At 39.8% G+C, this 20,727-nt stretch overlaps 1 long non-coding RNA gene across 1 annotated transcript in view; it reads left to right on the plus strand.

Moving 5' to 3' along the window:
• Window positions 1-20,727, plus strand: part of LOC138911777 (uncharacterized) — an 84,323-nt gene that overhangs the window by 18,729 nt on the left and 44,867 nt on the right. The window contains exon 2 of the long non-coding RNA XR_011417417.1: window positions 6,297-6,616. This is a non-coding gene — a long non-coding RNA (uncharacterized lncRNA). The remainder of the gene's footprint in view (window positions 1-6,296; window positions 6,617-20,727) is intronic.

The following is a 20,727-nucleotide window of genomic DNA, read 5'->3' on the forward strand; positions in this document are numbered from 1 at the left end:
ACTCAGGCCAAGAGGAAGCTGTCAAGCTTTATACAGGATATCAGTGAGTCTTAGCTACTGCTGTTGTTACGGGTTTTTCGGAAATGGAGGGTTTTGTGAACATTTTCCCGGCCGCTGGTTAATTTCGTCAATCGATGCGGCTGGCAAATCAGCAAAAGGCCATACATCATGCTCCAGTTGTCGCGGGGCCCCAACGATATTATGCATCATCATCATGGTCAAAGCGTTTCGCTAGCTCCAAACGATATCCGTACCTGTATCTCGACCTGTGCCTGTATCTGTATCTGCGCATGAATCACACGTGTGTGTGTGTGTGTGTGTGTGTGTGAGTCGTGTGTGTTGCGGCTCTTTCGGCGTCATCCTCCTCATCAGTAACGTTCATTGAATATCGAACGGCCCCACCGCGCCCAGCTCATAAACGATAAGCAGCTGTATGTGTGTGTGTGTGTGCGTGTGTGTGTGACAGATAGTAGCCATGGAGTGGTTCGGCTTGCGGCTTCGCTAGAAATCATTGTCGCGCTCGTTTTACGGCCCGTTTCTGTTAACTCGATTGTGCTTTTTGCATTATCTCAAATATTTTCCAATTTCTGAAAATATATATCGAACAGCCGCTGGCATCCAATAGCTCGGCAATTTACGCAGAAAAAAAAAAAAAACGCCATCACAAACGAAGGTGTGAGAACGTAAAAAACCAAAAATCTGATCAAGACGTTTAGCAAACATGCAGACGCATCAGACTTCTAGGACTCAGCAAATATCTTGTAGATCACGAGAATCAGCTGAATGAAAGTTGATTTTATTAAGCTGATAAAGCTATAACAGATCACAAAGAGATCATGAGATCAAGAGATCAAGTTTTAGTTCTATAGAGCATCGTTAAGGAATCAGGTCTAATTGGTCTAAGATCTTGCGATCTTATATACCTTTTTGACCTTCATAAAAATAATTCGCATGACTAAAACCTTGTTTTATTATGCTTTTATTTTTAATCAAGCTAAAACCGATCACTAAGAGATCCAGAGATCAAGTCTTGGTCCTAACGAGGATCGTTGAGGCATCAGAAAGTATCATCATTGCTTTTGTGATCTTATCATTCCATCTGATAGCTGCGCTTGTTTGATGATCTAGCGATATTGCACTCAAGATCTGCTCTAGAGCCTGGAGTACGATCTGTTGGTCTTCGATAAATATGCTCGATCTTAGAGCCTTACACCCTTTTGTGCCTTAGGCTGGGCGTTGTTCATAGTCGGATGCAAGCAAACTCTAATACTGAGATTGTTTTCGATCGAATTGTGAATAAAATCTTTTATTTTGAAAGCTGCAACAACTTGCTGAACGCGCTTTTGTTGCTCTAGTTAGAGTTCAGCACTTGAAGATCGTTTAAAAAGTTTGGCTGATCGCCTCAATTGCAACTTCTTGAAGTTCAGCTGACTCTGCTGAAAATGTGACTTTTCATTAGTTCATTGATAACTTCTATGCCCTGTAAGCGGGTAAGCATTGACTGTCGAGTCGAGGGTATCGCCAGGTCGATCAATTCGCTCGAAAGCTAGTTTTGATGAAAACATTTGCGTTTTCCCACAGCTTCAAATGATGATACCGCCTCATATCGTATCGTATCACATCGTATCGCATCGTATCCCATTATCAGCCATAAATACTGTAAGCGTCGTCTCTCCGTCAGCTGCCAGATTCATCACATGGAATACGATGAGTCTGAGCGATCGCATGACGGATACGGAGACGGAGACGGAGACGCAGACGGCGACGGAGACTGTCTGGGAATGCTGTACCAGGCCCCCGATATTACGCCCGCTTCCCACAACTGGCGAGGTTGTGCCAAAAACAAAAATAAAGTTAAAAAAAAAAAAAAACAAGAGGAAGAAGTTGAAAAACATTGCTCATTAGGTTTCGGGTTGGCAGCGCGTCAGTTTTCTGTCTCCAGTCTCCAGTCTCCGGTCTCCGATCTCCGGCCTCCGGCCTCCATCTTCGGGCCCATCTCCGCTGTCATTGTCTATGGCTTGTTGCTGTTGGTTGTCGTTTTGTTGTTGATATTTACTCAAGTGTAATTGCAAATTGTAAATGCGACAACACAGATGCTCGTAATGATTGTGCCCCGTCAAGCTCTCGGCGTGAGCGTGAGACTTCATCATCGACAGCAACAACTCGATCAGCATGAACAAGCGATCAGTCAGCTTCATTTGCCCGAAAAAAAAAACAAAACACACAGAAAAATAGCAGAAAAAAAAAACACAGAAAAATAACTGAAAAAAACAGGAAAAAAAAAACAAGCACTACGTGAGCTTTGGCCCAGTGTTTGATCCATGCGTTAATGCGAACGATTCCAAAAAATTGGCATCGGGCTTGATTCGCATAGCATCGCGAGTTCATCGAGTTTTCACTTGAGTTTCGCTTAGCCTCTAGTCTCTTTCTTTACTCTATCAGAAAGTTGTGCAAATAATCCCGACCCCATTCTGCATATATTTATAGCTGATCAGGATGGAAGGGCTGTTGTGTCGATCTGTCTGAGACGCAGAGACTTTCAATAAATATTAGCGCATTTCAATCGCTTGTTAACTTCAAATTTGTCGATCGATAAATATCGATTGTGCACATATTTATATTTTCATTTGTTGGATAACTCCACATATCTCCACTTTCACAAGATCGATAAATATCGATCGTAAGGCCCCGTACATTTAGCATATCTAGAGTATTGAGCAGCAACTCATGTTATCGATAAATATCGATTTATGGTCCCAATATTCTGCTTATATCTCGATAATTGTAAGATATACAGACACGAACTTTGGTATATAGGATCTAAAAAATTTGATTACTCCAGATGCCTTCGCTCACTTATATTGGATTTTTTCGTACTTCATAGTCATGCCTTGAAAGTTGTGTAAAAATCACTTTATAAACAAAGCAGTTATTGAAGAAGTAATGTAGATCCAAGGAGAGGTACATATGTTGCGAATCTAGCTAGAGGATATCTTCTATTCCAGCACACGCCATTGTTTGGGCTGTAATTTTAGATGTCCGTTAGTTTTTCACTATTATTCGATTAATCAGTCTTATGTCGCCTGTGTAGTTTGATCCGCAAGTGTTGCAAGTACAGGTGTTTAGCCCAAACAGCTGTATCTGAGCGCCAGCTAATCTGGAGAGGGACCTAATCTAGAGTTCTTTCTTTGCAATAATGTCTGCGATTCGCCAGAATCAGTGTACAGTTTGAAGAGTTGCCGAAGGTCCGACTTACATTTCATTTAACGGAACAAAAAGTCAAGGGTTCGAACCCCAAACTTCGTAGTTAGACTGTGGGGAATGCTTATGGCGATCGCTCGATTCTAGCGCTAGCTCGAGCGCTAGCTCTAGCTCTAGCTCGATCTCGAGCGCGATCTGCGATCGCGAGCTTATCTCTATCGCTATCTCTATCTCGATCGGCGCTAGCTCTATCTCTATCTCGAGCTCTATCTCTATCTCTCTATCTCTAGTCTACTCTATCTCTATCTCTATCTCTATCTCTATTCTCTACTCTATCTCTATCTCTAGCTCTAGGCTATCTCTATCTACTCTATCCTATCTCTATCTCTCCTATCTCTATCTCTATGCTCTATCTCTATCTCTATCGCTATCTCTATCTCTATCTCTATCTCTATCTCTATCTCTATCTCTCTCTCTATCTCTATCTCTATCTCTATCTCTATCTCTATCTCTATCTCTATCTCTATCTCTATCTATCTCTATCTCTATCTCTATCTATATCTCTATCTCTATCTCTATCTCTATCTCTATCTCTATCTCTATCTCTATCTCTATCTCTATCTCTATCTCTATCTCTATCTCTATCTCTATCTCTATCTCTATCTCTATCTCTATCTCTATCTCTATCTCTATCTCTATCTCTATCTCTATCTCTATCTCTATCTCTATCTCTATCTCTATCTCTATCTCTATCTCTATCTCTATCTCTATCTCTATCTCTATCTCTATCTCTATCTCTATCTCTATCTCTATCTATCTCTATCTCTATCTCTATCTCTATCTCTATCTCTATCTCTATCTCTATCTCTATCTCTATCTCTATCTCTATCTCTATCTCTATCTCTATCTCTATCTCTATCTCTATCTCTATCTCTATCTCTATCTCTATCTCTATCTGTACCTGTAGGTTAATGGGCCCAAAGTGGGCAAAAGTCGTTCGAACTCGAACATCTTTGGCTCGCAGCAGCAAAGGTAGCTAACGGCCGCCTTCGACTCGTCTCTCTGGTAACCGTATCTTGAGCTGTTGAGCTGTATCTGTATCTGTATCTGCCTTGTGCTATTTGTATCTTTTATCTGTGAAAATAAACGGGCAAAGTTTTTCGTCGTTATTGTTTGAACGTTGATTGTCAACTGATCGGTATTTACCCCCATCCCAAACATAGCTGCCCGTCTCACCGCACCGTCACCGCCCGCCCGCCGGCCGATTGTTCAGTTAGTCAGTCAGTCAGTTCAGGCTGTCAGTCTATGAGGGGAAGTGGAAAGGGGGCTAACCATAGTTTTCAATTTCAGTCGCACTGAGCTACACTTAAGCAAATAATCGTGTGTGTTAGCTTCACATGTTGCGCGTCTGTATCCGCATCTGTGGCTGCCGGCTGCGGCTCTGGCTCTGGCTGTATCTTTAGCTGTATCTAAGTCCGTATCTTTCGGATATATATATATATATATATAAATATATATCTTATATGTATATTATATTTTTCTTTATTTTGTTTTCTTTAGACGCGTTGGATTTCTCTTTGGCCTTTGTTATTGTTTTTGTTTTGGTTTCTGTGCGGCAGTGTTCCCTTTCTTATTATCGATTATTGCATCTTTTGCCACAACAACGATGTTGTAAAAAATATTGTATTTTTATACCCAGCATACTCAGTCAAAATGGCCGCACAGCAAATGGGGTATGCTGAGGAGACAGGCACAAAAGTTAGCCGAGTTCATGTGGGAAGATCAACACATATCCGTTTGTCTTTGAGCTATCGATTTTTTTGATGAACGATAAATATCGGTTTCAAGTTAAGCTCTTTTTGCGCATTTCACGTGGATTAGAGGAGCTATTGACATAGAACACATGAAATCATCTGTATTAGAGACTCTAAGATCTTTATGCATGTATTTTTTTGCCTGCTTTCCAAAAGATTTTAAATCGATAAAGTTATTTCGCTTTTTACTTGTTGAGTTCCACTTCCGATAAGTCCTGTACATTTTCATGAGGACGTCATTTAAGACAGAATTTGTACAAAGTGTTCGAAGACTTGCAGCTAGGCATATGTATCTAGGGTATCTGCTAGTTGGTCAAGCTCAACTACAAAATGCTTGTTTTCATTTAAGTTTTTCCACCCCCTCTCTTTTCCTCATTTCACTTTTGTTTTCTCAACGCCAACACAGACTTGGAAGACCTGCGTCTGACGGACAGGCGGACTGTCGCACTGGCGGCCCGCTGGACGGACGGACTGATAAGAATATTTGCTAATAAGCATGGCAAACAATATTGGTCTCAGTTTGGTCCCCGTGCGGTGTCTGTGCTCTGTGTTTACCCACTCATCTGCTCATCACACACATCACACAATCGCATAAACACACACGCACATACACTTATACACAACACACGCAACATTATTATGATTTCATTGTTTGACATGTGAAGGATCTGGCAACAAGCGCATCTATTTGAGTTGTCTTCAGTTCTTGAACTCAATCGATTATCAATACATTCCAAATGAATATCCATTGACTCGAGCGATTCTGTACAGAACTGTCGGAGAGTTTTCCTAGCCAACATTTTCCATTACTTACACCGATAAATATGGGACAGGGTTTTTGACCCAACGTTTTCTAACAATTAGAAAGAGAAAGAAGTCAGCTTTCTGCAGAGCTTTAGATAGGTTTCATTTATCCGCACGGCATGCTATACTCAACGTTTTCCAACACTTCTGCACAGAGCAGTAGGATAAGGTCTTTAACAAGGTCTACCAACATTTACCAATACTAAAACTGAAAACTTTGATAAGGGTTTTCTTGTCATCCATAAATCCGAGAAGGCAGCTCTGTACAGAACTATAGGATAGATTCTCTAACCAGCTGCTTAATAATATATTCTCAACATTTACCATCACACGTTTTTCAACATTTTATTTTTATTAATTTTTTTGGAGATATAAACAAATGTAGTATTACTATAATTTATATGTATATTATAATATTATTAATACTATTTCTCTAATTCAATTTATCGTTATATTTTTTGCTCTAATCTTTTTTAGCTCTGGCTTTTATGACCTTCAATCGGTGATGCGATTCCCACTGTTAAGTTACCCGAATAATCTTTGCCGAAAACCCCATTTATTAGAGGGGTACCAAAATCTGTGGATTACACAATGCTGGAAATACTGGAAGCTCTCAAAATAAACTGTTAATATATATAAATGTGTCTAGCAATAAAAATGGTGAGGATTACGCAAGCTGGCGTTTGTTCACCTCCAGTTGACGTTGCAGCACCAGTTCCAGCTACAGCTCCAGCTCCAGCTCCAGCTCCAGTTCCATATCAAAGGTGCCGCTGATAATGGATGTAGATGGATATGGGGTAAGTACCTCAAAAGTATTTGCTCGCCCTGCTCGGTATCTTTTTCACAACTTTGGGTGGGTGTTGGCCACAGATCGTGTGTCATCGAGGCGCACAGCTCATTACCAGATAAAGCTATGCGAGCTATATCTACAATATATGACAGGCCACCGACCGATCGACCGTCAGACGGACCCATCGCACAGAGGCGAAGCTGAAACTCTTCACGACTTTCATTTAACGTAACATTTGGCAACCATATTCGTCTCCAAGCATAGGTATATCAATCAAACTGACCGCTAAGGGGGACTCCACACGTACACTTATATGTATAGATAGATAGCTGCATGTGTGGCAAGAGTAGGGCGGATGGGCCCCATCGAGATAGAGTCACAGATTTCGAAAGCCCCAAAAGTCCGTTGGCAGCAACACCTGAAGCAAAGGTGAAAGAATATGCTTATAAATAAAATGAAACAACAAATATGTGCGCGTAAGAGCGAAGTTTACATACCCTACGCACATCTAAGTTGATACCTATATCATAAGATAGTTATGATATTATGGTTAATTATTATCAGCATTATTGTTATTAATTTTATTTAGTATTATTATTTTTTTATCAAAACCATTATTATTATTTATATTACTGTTGTTATTTGTATTATTTATTTTTGTTGTCGTTAGCATTCGCATTCGCATTATCATTATCATTATCATTATCATTGGCATTATCATTATCATTATCATTATCATTATCATTATCATTATCATTATCATTATCATTATCATTATCATTATCATTATCATTATCATTATCATTATCATTATCATTATCATTATCATTATCATTATCATTATCATTATCATTATCATTATCATTATCATTATCATTATCATTATCATTATCATTATCATTATCATTATCATTATCATTATCATTATCATTATCATTATCATTATCATTATCATTATCATTATCATTATCATTATCATTATCATTATCATTATCATTATCATTATCATTATCATTATCATTATCATTATCATTATCATTATCATTATCATTATCATTATCATTATCATTATCATTATCATTATCATTAGCATTAGCATTAGCATTAGCATTAGCATTAGCATTAGCATTAGCATTAGCATTAGCATTAGCATTAGCATTAGCATTAGCATTAGCATTAGCATTAGCATTAGCATTAGCATTAGCATTAGCATTAGCATTAGCATTAGCATTAGCATTAGCATTAGCATTAGCATTAGCATTAGCATTAGCATTAGCATTAGCATTAGCATTAGCATTAGCATTAGCATTAGCATTAGCATTAGCATTAGCATTAGCATTAGCATTAGCATTAGCATTATCATTAGCATTAGATCTTCTTGCATTAGCATTGGCATTGGCATTAGCATTATCATTCGCATCAGCATAACCGTTAGTGTAACCGTTCCTTCATAAACTCGGTTGTGGTTGAATCCCAGTTCCTCTAAATAGTGAGTCATTTGAACGACTTATCTACCGAGGTTTTCTTTATAAACAAGAACCCTTTCCAGGCAACAAATCAATCAATAACTAATTAATTATATGCGTATCAATATTATGGAGTAGTGATACGATATTTTTGTTTCTCTCTTAATAATACAAAACATAATGGTAAAAAATTTGCTAAAGATCTTCGTAAAAACAAAGAGTACTTTAGAGCTCAGCTGCTTGATTTGGTTTGCTGCTTGTTTCTTGTACCGTTCAGTTTCCCTTCGATTATACCCTTTTATTTTGGGCGCAGGGTATAAAAAAAGATTTATAAAAATAGAAACCTCGATTCGGAATGCGTAGAAAATAATTATCAAATTATCAAGACCGGAGCAGGGCAGAGCAGTAAATGTCCAAACCATCGATAACTGACGTTGATATCGACTGCGACGTCGACTGCGACGTCAACTGCGACGTCGACTGCGACCGCGACTGTGACTGCGAGTGCGACTGCTGCTGGGCAGCTGCTCGGCTGATAAGCGACATCCGAAAATCCGACAACGCTCCTCCCTCAGCTGTGCTGGTGCGTCACCCAAACGTATTACAGGTCTGCCAAAGTTAAATAGATTGATTAACAAATGGGCATAGAGCTTTTATGGACTAGCTTCTTATTGTTGTATATGCGTCTAAATTTCTCTTGAATTTCGTTAGTAAAAACTAGTCGAATATATAAATAATTGCCAACCAAAAGGTTTTCTACTCTCAAAGCAACATGTGACACTCAGAATATCCAGATATTTTATCAAAAATAACCTTAAATGTTAAATGAAACTTTAGCTCACAGCATCCCTAGAATTCATGTTGTGATCAAACCCTAACTAAAATGAGATCCAAAGCGTTTATGTTTTGCCAGAGTTAAGGAAGATGAATGTTAAATAGGGCCATATACTAGTGGCTCGGCACTTGTAGGGCAAAATTTCTAGACTTTCGGTCGAAACATTATCCGCCTCAGATGATCTTTAAGAGAGCTTCTCTATTAACTTTGACACCAAATGACAAGTCTACTCCTGTAACATACTCGTAAATCCTAATCCTTGCCCCAACCAACCACTAAGATATTACGTTTGAATTTCTTTTCGAATTCAATTCCCATTTGTTTGTGTGTGTTAAGGTTACAAATGCCAGTCTCATTCATTTATTATGCATTTTTCCAAATAGTTATATCGATATTTGGTTTTGGAGTCACAACTGAAAAAGGGTTTATCTCCCGGTGAGTTACCTGCGGATGATGACTGTCGAGCTATAATCAGTCGCTGGCTGGCGCCTCACTATTTCTGTTTAAAAGCCGTCGACTTTGACCCGACTTTGATAGCATTTAACGTTGAGCGTACAAAATCTTCCCCTACATTTTTACTGCCCGGTCGATATTTCTCGGTAAGTGCGACTTGACGCGATGACTTGTTGTCCAAAGTTTTCGCTCCGCGCTGTCGACATCTAAGGGCAAAGCCGACGCTCCAAGCTGGAAGAAGCGCGCAACGCAGAGAAGTTGAGTCGCAGCAGAGAGAATATAGAGCAAAACGCATTACAAATTACAAAACTCGAATATCACGAGCCAAGCTATTGGCAAATAGACGAGCGAAACCAGAAACCAAATCGAAAGTCCCCTTCAATATGTGTAGAATATGTGGATAGACGTGCCTACAGATACACACACACACTCTTGCACACACATACACACACACACAACACACACTCGCATTGACTCTGCTCTATCTGAGCGTTAAGCTACGCGCCTTTAGACACGATTTTCGCCATGATTTTTCCATGCACTTTGTTCAATACCTTTCGATTCTACCCGCCCTCCCACTTTAACCGCTCGGCCCATCGATCGGGTCCCCCTCTCTCTCTCGCTCTCCTACTCTCCCGCTCTTCCTCTCTCTCTCTCTCTGTCACTCTCTCGGCATGTCTGATAAGATATTTTGAATGATGATGTGCTGTTGTCATATGTCTACAGTTACCACAGTTACCCCTCGTAATGCCCCATGCCCCATTCCTCTATATCACCTATGCCCACATACTCACACACACACACAAACACACACACACATATGCGTGCGTCCCCATAAGCATGGGGGATTTGTCGAGGCGTTAGATAATATCTCCCCAGTGTGCGGGCGCGTCGCGTAACTTGGTTAGCGACATGGCCTCCGTTTTCAAAAAATAGACCCAGAAACATACAACAAAAACAAAAATAAAGTTATTGAGACTGTCGGCTGGGAGCATAACCTTAATTGTGTTGAATATTTTACACGATTTATCAACGAATCGAGAGTTTTGAATCGATTGTATTAACTCGCACTTGTCGCTGCCGAGTTGGGATTAGAACTAGTTGGATAGTTGGGATTGCTTAAGATCGAGAATTGAGAGCGACAGGTTTTTCGAGCTTACGAGCAAATTCTGGTCTACATCTTGAGGAATCTTAAGTTTTTCGTAGGCTTTTTTGTCCTCTAGTTGGGCTTATAATTCTTTTTCATATCGCAGCTGTCGTTCCTGGGTTACATGAGGCCCATAGAATATGTTACATCAGAGTTTGGTATATAATGTTTTATTTTAAATGTAATTCCTAGAAGTCTATTAAAAGTACTTCCTGCCATAACGCATCAGCCATTACTGTGTTACTTGAGATTAAACCTAGTTGGATAGTTAGGATTGGTTAGGAATGGTTCCGAGTCCGATTTGCAGTCAGTTTGCTGGGTTTATTATCTAAATCTTATAATATAATCTTATATATAGCATCTATATATATGTATATCTTCAAATTCAAATCTATATATCAAAGACTTTACAGCTATACAGCTCAGTTAAATGGAGTCTCGTAGACTGCGGACATGAGAAGAGAATCAAAAAATGGCTTAATGACTGTTTTTTTTTCTCCTGCTTACAATAGCTCTACAAAGGAGCTACGTATTAAGTCTACTCCACATCAGTGCTGCCTACGGGTACTACGGATATTCGAAATTCGTCAAGTTTATTTGGTTTCTGTTAGCTTTTCGAGATGCTATTGTAATGCGAACTTGTTTGTCTTTGCTGGTGTTTTGCTACATATCAAATTATAAAGTGATTCATAAGCAAATCGTTTCGAGAGTCTTCAAGTAAACAAAGTTGCCATAAGTCAAACGTTATCACAAACAGCCTGAGTTACCTGTGGTTTCAAATAATTGAATAACTTCAGGAAGTTAACAGGAAACACTCGCAACGCGTCTGTTTCTCGAGAGACTAGAGACACATGAGCTGTACTCACTCTCAGCTTGGTCTGACTCATCTGCGAATTGTTTCTAGAGCTGAACAAAAGATCTGCGTCCCACAAGTCGAACGCATTAAATATCATCCATAACGCATCAGCCTTGACTGACTTATCTGGCGTTTCGTTACAAATTGCGGCCAGCTCTATCTATACCAGGCTTTTTTTCTTTTCATCGTTAGATGCAATGCTTAAGACTTATCGGATTCAGATTCCGTAAATGCGTAATTGCGAACACGCCGCCAATGAATGGCCGGCTCTTGAGTGGCCCAACAGCTCAACCTGCCGAAACTAGAAATAACCTATTTCAAATTTTACGATTAGCTTTTCACTTGTGAACCTTTCATCGAACCTTTCATTGAATCGATTGCATTCTTTTCAACTAGGCCCCCCAGGGGAACGCCCACTGAGTAGCCGTACCAGTACTGTCAAATGGCGCTACCTTTCGAATCTAAAGCTGTGTTTTATTTATGCAAAATTACGCCAAAATCGATTTACTATTTAAATGTGTGTCAATCAATTCATTCCTTCCTTCTGGTCTCCCTGGATGGCCGGTTGTTGAATGGCCGTGCCGGTGCAGCCAAACGGTGCTACCTTAACAATATAGAGTTGTGTTTTATCTGCTCAAAACGAACCCAAATAAAGTCAATATACTATTTGAATGTGCGTCTTTCACTGCTGTGACTAGACTTCATTAACATCTATTATGACCCCGGATAAGAGGGTCTTGAGTAGCCGTACCGGTAAGCCCAAACGGACCTACCTTTCGAATCTGGAGCTTTGTTCTATCTACGCAAAATGAAGTCAAAATCAATAAACTATTTATATGTGTGTCTTTCAACGATCACACTTGATTCCATTCGTATCTGCTAGGCTCCTAGATGACCGGCTGTTGAAGAGCCGTACCGGTACAGCCAGACGGCGCTACCCGAATCTACAGTTGTGTTTTATTTAGGCAAAATGACGTCAAAATCGATTAACTATTCAAATGGGAATATTTCACTTATCCGACGCGATTCCATGCGTATCTCTGATCCGCACCGGGTATTGAGTAGCCGTACCGGTACAGCCAAACGGAGCAACCTGTCGTATTTGGTGTGGTTTTACCAGCGCAAAATTAATTCAAAGACCACATCAGATTGTTTGATATGCTATTCAAATGCGCATCTCTCATTGATCTGACTGTATTCTAATCGTGCTTAGTTCCTGTCTCTAATTCTCTTTCTATAGGGTGTCCGCATGTGTGCTTCGAATAAAATCCATAGAGTGTGCCCCCATTTATCAAATGTCGAGAATCTGGCATTGCCTTTGATTAAATAAATAAGAAAATGGCCAGCAATGTGTGTGTGTGTGAGCGTGTGTGAGTGTGTGTGTTGCGGCTTGGTGAACAATCGCTGCCATTGAGTTGCTGTCAAACGGCCATTCTGTGTTCCCAGTACGCTCAAGTGGCTCATTATAATTGGATGGGGCTGGTGTCTGGTGTATGCGGTTCGCTCGTAGGTTGTTGGGCACATGGATGAAGCGCCTCGCGGAATGCCTGGGCAGGGAGTAGAGCAGCCGAAATTCCCGAAAATTGTAGAGCATGTTATCTTTCGATTTTCGAATTGGGGCTCGCCTTTGTGACGCCTGTGACGAATGCTCCACGTATTTCAAAGTTGAACGTGACTCAGCAAACGTTCGCAAGGAATTCAATATTAACGATAATTGTTTATCGATTTTAGTGATAATTGCAGACCGCAATCGAATTCTAAATTAACGATAATTGCCTTTCGATTTGAGTGATTGTTGCAGACAGCAATCGAAATGTTGCCGAAACGACAGATTCCGATGGGAATAAAAAGTAAATTGGTTATCGATTTTAATCGATTTAGAACGAACTGGGGGCCTTAAGTCCCGTCAAAGTGGAGCCTAGCCCATAAGATAAGAATTTATCGAATCGAATAGTATTTGCATATCGATATATCTATCAATATAGAACCTGAATATGAATGCAGAATTATCTTAATTCTAAATGGGCAACGTAAAAGTTTAGGATTTATCGATTTTTATCGATTAACAACAATAATTTGTGATCGATTCGAGGAACGAATCGAAGCCTTATAGAATGCTGAAAGGCAAATAAACGATTGTGTTTTATATCGATTGTTATATCGCAAATCGATAAATACAATTTAAGACCTAGGCGATAAATGTATATCGATACCTATCGATCAAACGCAAAGAAAAATGCAAAAAATGAACTAAAATTGTTGCAGCAATTGTTAATTTGATTAAAATTCGACAAATATTACCCAAGATTCCCAAGATGGAACAGCACAAGAACTTTGTAAGCACAATATATGTGTGTACATATATTTATGTATAAGGTATAAGACATTCTCTCGATTTGCACAGATTCAGCGAATTTCGCTGCAGACGTACAGAGTGTGCAGTCAACCCGAGACCCAGCCAGCGCTGTCTGTAATATGAGACTCCCGTGCGATATGACGATATGGCTATACGGTATATATTTATATATATATATATTCTGCTACCGAAATCCGTATTTATATATATATATATATATATCTTCTGCGCGGCATAAGAAAAAAAATTGCATTCGCAAGATAAAATTCAGGCCAAAACTGAACGGAAAAGCAAAAAAAAAAATATATATAATATATATAAGACAAAAAAAAAGATATTACAATTTAAAAAAAAAATGTTATATGAAAAATTGAAGTGCGGCAACATCTTCGACTCTGTGTTCAATGACATCAGAATCAGAATATTGCAAGACGCTAAACACACACACACACACACACACACACACACACACACACACACACACACACACACACACACACACTCATATTACATGTACTTATATATCTATATAGATGTATATATTTATGAAACCAGATCGTACTTTGATCAGCTTGGCGGATGGATGTGCTTATAGAGGGGCGCATACAGGTGCATAAATAACATAAGTCCATGTGCCGGTCATTGTTGGTGCTCGTGAGCGCATGATAAATGTGTGATTTGCTGTCTATTTGATGATCATTGCATGATCGGAGAGAAACAGCTATAGAGGGAGGGAGAGGGAGAGAGAGAGAGAGAGAGGGAGCGGGAGGGGGGAAAAGGCTGAGACACAAGATTCTCTGTGACATTTAGTTGTATATATGTGTGCTTGGAGAGATAGCGAGAGAGAGAGAGAGAAAGTGAGAGAGAGGGAGAGAGAAAGAGAGAGAGAGAGAGAGAGAGAGAGAGAGAGAGAAAGAGAAAGAGAGGGAAGGGGAGTGAGATGGAAAGTAAGAGGGAAAGAGAGAGGGAGAGAGAGAGGGAGAGAGAGAGGGAGAGAGAGAGGGAGAGAGAGAGGGAGAGAGAGAGGGAGAGAGAAAGAGAGAGAGAGAGAGGGAGAGGGAGAGAAAGAGAAAGAGAGGGAAGGGGAGTGAGATGGAAAGTAAGAGGGAAAGAGAGAGGGAGAGAGAGAGGGAGAGAGAGAGAGGGAGTGGGAGAAAGGGAAAGACTGAGATAAGAAGAGAAAGAGTGAGATATAGGAAAAGATAATATATATATGTTTTATATGATCACATGATCACAGAGAATTAGGTTAAATGGGAAGAAGGAGAGAAATATATCTTATTCTATACGATTCCCCCGTAAAATAAGTGTGCTTTATGTTAAAGATTTGCATAATCAGAAAGCGAGGGAGAGAGAGAGAGAGGGTGAGAGGGAGGGGGAGAGAGAGAGGGGGATATGATATACATATTTTTCTGCAGAAGACCATAAGACTCCCTCGTGATATAAGTGGGTTTTATGCTAAAGAGTCGCATGATCAAAAAGCAAGAGAGAGAGAGAGAGGGGGAGAGAGTGGGAGAGAGAGAAATAGCCAGCGACAGTTAGTCAGCCCCTGTTGATCAGACTTTGTTTATTTACCTGTTTACCTAGCATTCGGGTGAATGACACTTTCCCAAAAAGAAAAAAAAAACTGACTGCACATGCAAATCGAAAAGAGGGTGATGGCGTGAAGGTGTGGAGAGGGGGGGAGAGGGGGGTGTTGGGGTGTGACACACTCAAGATGTAGGCATCATTTTACGCGCTGTCTCACTCAGAGAGAGGCGACTGGTGTGCGTCTGTCTCTGTCGCACCTGCAGAGATGTGCATATGTGCAGGTCGTGCAAAGTTTTAGCTCAGTTTCTCCGATTACAGCTGCCGGCAGGTGAGCTTTTCTTGCTGCGTCTTATTTCCAGCTTATTTCTCTGTATTATTAATTTCATTTATTTTATTTTGTTTTCGATTTCGCTGATGTTTCGCATTTCGCATTTCTTATATAGATCAATGCTCGCTGCTTGCGGCCATTCTATTCGTATTTATGATTTGATGTTTCGCTTTTTGTTTTTTTACCTTTATGATTTTATTTTATTTTCAACTGCGCTGGCATTTTTTTTTCTGCTCCTCCTGTTTTTGTATTCTTTTTTCCTTTTTTTTTTTTATTGTGGTGCTGTGTTATTTTTTTTAATTTTATTTGATTTTTTTTTTGATTATTTTGTCATACATTTTTTGAAACATAATTCTCGACAAATTGTCATCATAATCACAATCCCAATTATCATCGCACTCAGTTGTTGCCGGCGCTGGGTTCCCAGAGGCCTCCAATGCTAACAAGAGATGACCGCAAATTTTAGGTCTTATCTTCATAATTTAGTTTAACCAAAATATAATCATAATGTTTGTTTCTCTGTCACCTCTCTCACGCTCCTTTCCCTCTCTTTCTCTCTCGCTGGTCAACCGCAAAGGAGCACAACAAAGACCCAAACTATTTGCTCAGATTCTACCCAACTTAACTGATACCCTATGTACATATACATATATATATATATATTTTCCAACCCTTAAAACAATATTTCTTATATGCATCAGTTCTGGCAAATGTATATAATTTCTTGACATTTTGACTCAGCCTTTATAAGATTTTTTATGGAATAGGTTTTTATAAGCTTAAAATGAGCTTTTTCTCTTTGAACTGGTGTCTTTTCTGGACAAACAAGGCTCTAACTGTCTTTAAGTAGTTTATCTCGAATATGGTAAGAGATTTTCTTTCTTGTAACTGACCGAACTATGCGAACTCAGCTCTTCGTCAAGCTATTCCCATGACATTTTGTATATATCAAAATAGGTATCACCCGATTCTAAATACTCTTACTACTGTTATCAGTTCCTTACGAACTTGGCTCTATATATCCATGCCATTAGATAAATAACTTGTGCTCTACATGAGATACTCTTTCTTTTCTGACATAGTCCCTTAGATACTCTTTCCTATAGTCCCATTGTTCCTTAGTTTGGCTTGAAACTTCCTTAGTTTAGCTGTAAGCTAGTATATCCGACCTAGTTCTGTGGCAGCTAATTGATTCCGTGGAATTAGTCAAGACAAGAATTTCCATGGCTCGATATACCCTTACTTTGGTTAAGCTTATCTCTTAGCCTGCATTCCCATATGTGGGAATTATTATTTTATTTAGTTTTTTTTTTTTTTGTTTATCACTTGCCGAGCGCCATGTGTTACGGCTGCTATCAGCAGGCTCTGGCAGCGTCTCGAGCTCTACGCCCAGCCGCAACCGCAACTTTCAGTGCCTAAGTACAGCATTTAGGTCTGGGATCTTGAATGTGGTTTCGATTCAATCGGAGCGGGATAAGGTTGTCTTGTAATTACCGCCTTATTAGGCCGCACAGCTTCTGCACCTCAGCCAGATGTCGTGCGCCTGACAGGGCTAACTGAGAGATGGGAATGGGAAGGGGGAGGTAGAGAGGGGGAGATTCTTCAGTAAAGTGTGGGGCTTATCGATCTAGAGATACAGCCACAGTTGGAGTTGCGACCTTCGATAGTGTTTGGCATTCGGTTGCATTCTCGTGCGAGGGTTTAATTTGCGATGTTTACATAAACTCGGACAAAGTGCTTCCTTATGGCAGGCCATAATCTGCGCACTCAATGGCAACGATTGCAGCCAATAGCAGATACTTTGACTATGGCAATTCGTTTGGCTTTGCCTGTTGACAATTGCGTCTCCGATTTCGCAGCGAGATACCCAGCAACTGACAGCTCAATTGGGCATATCAGTTGTAGATTTGTTTAAGGAAACGTTTTTAAAAGAAAATGAAATGCGAGTGCTTTTTAAAAATTTAAATATCTTACATTTATCGTATATCGATATGCTTGGTTATCGAGTTGTCGAGTTATCGAAGTTGTTTATTTGTTAACTGTTCGAACTCTCGATACACACAGGGTATCTGTATAGTCGCTCAGCTTAATTGTTGTTCAGTTGAATTTAATTTATTGACTTTAAAGTAATGCTAGAAGGCTAGCCAGCAGAGCTGCTTGGCTCGATAGCATTGCCATTTCATCTTAGTTGTGTATCGATAAATTATCGATATGATATGAAGAGCTTACAGGGCATCTGTGTTACTGATTGATGTCTTACGATTTGGTTATTACCGATATTTTAGTGTCAAACAATTGTTTAACAGCAGCTTATTCATGTTTCGATAGCCTATCGATACTTTTTACATAGCTTACAGGGTATCTGTGCAGTTAATTGACTGCAGCGCCCCAAGTTGTGATTTACGTGTTCATAATTAATCGATATTTCAGTGTTAAACAATTGTTTAATTGCAGTGGTATATATATTTCGATAACTTATCGATCATTTTGCTATAGCTTATTCAATTTCGATAAATTATCGATATCTTGGTCTAACTTACGTGTTATCTGAACAGCCCTCAGCTGGTATTTGGCATTCGATGCTTAACTATGCCTTTAGTCTCAACTCAACTGTTCAATAATTAATCGATAACAATAAACGCAAACTTTTTACAGGGTATCTGTTTGGCTTTTCAATTGCATTGTAGCTATTGGTTTTTTTTTTTGTTGCGTGTCACTTAAATCTTCGCTCGCATAGTTTACAACCGTCGCCGGCGTCGAAATGCAATTAGCTGCAGATTGCAGCGTCGCTATCGCCGTCGCTGCTCCTCCCCCCGTTGCCTGCTCCGCCTCCTGGCCAGCCCAACTGCTGCAGCTCCCGTCCATCGATGTATTTGTGGCCAACAATCAGTCGGATGAGCTTAGCAGCCGCGTGTCGCATATAGTTCGATTCGTTTCCAATTGTTTTCTGTTATCGAATTGGCATCGCAATCGTTATCGATATCGTGCTATCGAGCTGCCATAAAACGACTGCCGTCCTCTTTCTCTCTCTCACTGTCTCTCTCACTCTCGGTCTCTCTGTTTCTTCTGGCTTCTCTGCATGTGACAGCTAGTCGAGGGTATGAGTTTTGCTTGTCTAAAGATAGATTAAGTGCGAGTGCTTCGCGGTCTAGTTCTGGTCCGTCCGTTTGACTGTCTGTCTGACTGTCTGACTGACTGACTGACTGACTAACTGATTGACTGATTGACTTGCTTTGCGGGCCTTGCTTAGCAGATGTTATGCTTATCGCGCACTCGCTTTACCTGATACCGACAGCATTTTCAGTGTATTCTCTCTTGTTCTTTTATTGGTTACACTTTACCCGACGACAGTAAAATCCAATCTGCAATTCATTGGCAATTGCTCGTCGCTGATTCATTGCCACCTCACAATCCCTCACCTCCACTCCTTCCCTACTCAGGTGTATTCGTTGAATCCATAGAGCCCGATCATTTCACAATTGATGTTGCTCTCCGATTAGTCGCCATTATCAGAATCGCAACTTGTCGCCTTCTATTTAAAGCGAATTCCTTCGAAGTGCGTTGGATGAAGCACAGTAGGGCCTCATTATAGCTAACCAACTTGCTGCAGATCGTCAGTTAAATATAGTTTATAATCTCTAGTTATTATTCTCTAAATTGAAACATCCTTTATATACCATACAAAATGGCTGAAGAGGGCATGATGCTTTTGTATGTTACAGGCGGAATGCAAAGTATATGTATATGTACTCCTGATCGGGACGACGAGCTGTTTATATCTAATCATATTCGATTTCCATACTTAATGAATGGGTTGAGCTTGTAAGCTGTAAAAGCTGGAGATATCAAATTTAACATATATATGAATTATCGTACACCCTACGCTGAACGTCCTTTCATTTTCTTTGTACTTTCTACTATTATCACAATATCGATAAATATCGATTGCTATAGATGCTCCTCTTTTTGGATAAATGTAAAAAATATATAGCAGTGGAGCCTTACGCTCTGCTATGTACACACATTTCCATGCTATATTTAAGCAGCGTAAATTTCACACAGATCGGACTCTAAGCACCGAAGTTCAACCAGAACAAGGAAAGAATCGGTTAGTCATGAATTTTTGGGAGCGGTTTTTAACTATTTGCCAAGAACTCTTGACAAATTTCAGCCTTAGCAGTTTCCTATAACTGCAAGACCATATCATATATATATATATATATATATATATATCTATGTATATATCAATATTTATATACCATATCTGGAAGAACATGGAAGTTGGCTTTAACTGGAGCTGTCGTAGCAAGACCTTTGCCTTTATTTTTTTTTTTTTACTTTATACAAACCAAATCCTTTAGGATTCTTAAACATATAGAGTATAAACTATAATATATGCTACCGATTTTGATTGGAATCAGCCAAGTTTAGGTTCAAATGAAGCTAACCTCTTTTGTTGTGCAAAACTCAAACTTAGCTCACATTTGGCACTTGGGGCCTGCATCCCAAAGTGCTGTGTCATGCTCATGAGTTCAGCTATATACCATACAGGTATATATATATATATATGTGTATATATGTGTATATATGTGTATATATGTGTGTATCTGTAGTCTCTGTTCATCCGTATTGATTTTTGCTGCCACATCAGAAAATGCTGCAAAAGCTGGAGGCGAAAAATGTTCTGTGCTTTTAATTTTCGCAGCCAGGTAGGAAACTCAACGCCCCAAAGGCACATACATACATTTCTATATATATATATGTATGTTTGTGTGTGTGTGTGTATAGAGCGTACTCCATGGCGCAGTAAAAAGAATTTATCAGAATAACATCAGAAATTCAGAAGAGCTTGCGATGAGGCCCAACCTGGCCCTGCCGGCTGGGACTGCTGTGCTCTGGCCATGATGTGTATATACCACACACTCACACACACACACACACACACACACACACACATACATATACATACATATAGATTCGTGTATATTGTGTTTATATAGAGAGAATCGGCCAAGGCAACAACAGTGAACAACGTTGGAAATGTTGCAAAGAAACGACTAAAAAAGAACGACGACGTCATGATGTGAACATGGGCGTAAGGGGTGACTGTAGGGGGGGGGGGTGGCAGGGGGAGGTGTGACTGTTCC

Source organism: Drosophila virilis, chromosome X (genome assembly GCF_030788295.1).
Source record: "Drosophila virilis strain 15010-1051.87 chromosome X, Dvir_AGI_RSII-ME, whole genome shotgun sequence".
Taxonomy (NCBI): Eukaryota; Metazoa; Arthropoda; class Insecta; order Diptera; family Drosophilidae; genus Drosophila; species Drosophila virilis.